The following is a 1,433-nucleotide window of genomic DNA, read 5'->3' as shown; positions in this document are numbered from 1 at the left end:
TGTGTGTGTGTGTGTGTGTGTGTGTGTGTGTGTGTGTGTGTGTGTGTGTGAAGGTTGGGGGGAAAACAAGCATCATTTGATATTTAAAAGTTACTTTGACAGATTTTAAAACATTTTCGGACTTATTATATATTGGCCATCTTGACTGCTGCTCCTAACAAAATGCTTAAATTTTGCCTTTCCTCATTTTCAATTTAGCTCATAGGAGAATGTCTACTGTAATTCAGCTAAAATATCACATTAATTAACAAAGACAAAGAGAGAACGCTGCTTATTGATGGTCTGATGTTTTTTGGCACTATCAAGTCTCATTAATACATATTAGAGTCTACATTTTGAATAATTTGGTGCATTCTACAAAAAATATTTTTGGTCATATCGTCTTCTATTATCTATTTGTGGTGGCCGAATTTTGCTATTCAAAAGGCTTTTTAATGGCTTCTTCGGTCGACATGCGGCTTTCGCCAAAATATTCTTTAAAATATTCTCCAGATCATGGCACCCTTCGTTTTTTCAGTTTTAAGACAATTTTGCTGCAAAAAGCTAAACTTCTTTATTTCGCCGATCGCATTTGTAGGCCGACGCTTCCGTCTCTGTAATCTCTGAAATTTTAGAAAATCCGCTAGGTTTGTTTATTTCACGTCGTACTTCCGTTCGATACTATCGCGCATTGTCGCGCAATACTGAGCACTATTTTAAGTGTGCGACCCATATAGATCTAGCCTCATGTTTTATTTTTCTACTTGGTGCAAAATTCGACTGCGATCCTTTCGTTTGATGCCCATCTTCGCTTTTTCTGGACTACTTTGTCATATCCTTTTTCTTGACACTGGGAAAAACGTCAATAGATCTTAGATGAGAATCTAGATCTAGACCTAGAAAGCGCCTGGCCATGCCGAAAAGAAAAGGAAGTTCTGCAGTTGGAACCCCTCGAGCTCGCAACGGTCGAGGTGGTCTAGATCAACAACAAAATGATGGGGACTCTCTAGATCTAAATCTCCCAAAAGCATTCCTCTACATTGTCAATTCCTTTCAGTACGAGTGCTACATTGGGGAACTGACGACACAGTGTTCACACTGCCTGGCCATAAGATTTCCATATGAAACGCAAGGTATGTTCTGTAGCAATGGCAAAGTTGATCTGCATCCATTTCCAAAACTACCTCCTGAACTGCAAACCCTTCTGTCTGGTGTGTCGACACTGTCCACTCATTTTCTGGAGAAAATCAGGCTGTACAACCATAGCTTTCAGCTCACATCCATGGGCTATACCGATGCAACCCTCAATGGATGGAATCCACAGTTTCGCGAGAATGGTCAAGTATATCATCGCATTGGCTCTCTCCTTCCTGCCACCCAAAATGAACATTCATTTCTGTAAGTTTATTTCATGGAAAGTGATGCAGCCTCAGAGAGCAGAAACAGTCTTTTCC

The sequence above is a fragment of the Aplysia californica genome, unplaced genomic scaffold (assembly GCF_000002075.1).
Source record: "Aplysia californica isolate F4 #8 unplaced genomic scaffold, AplCal3.0 scaffold00005, whole genome shotgun sequence".
NCBI classification, from domain to species: domain Eukaryota; kingdom Metazoa; phylum Mollusca; class Gastropoda; order Aplysiida; family Aplysiidae; genus Aplysia; species Aplysia californica.
The sequence above is the reverse complement of the archived record's forward strand: the minus strand, read 5'-3'. Positions refer to the sequence as shown.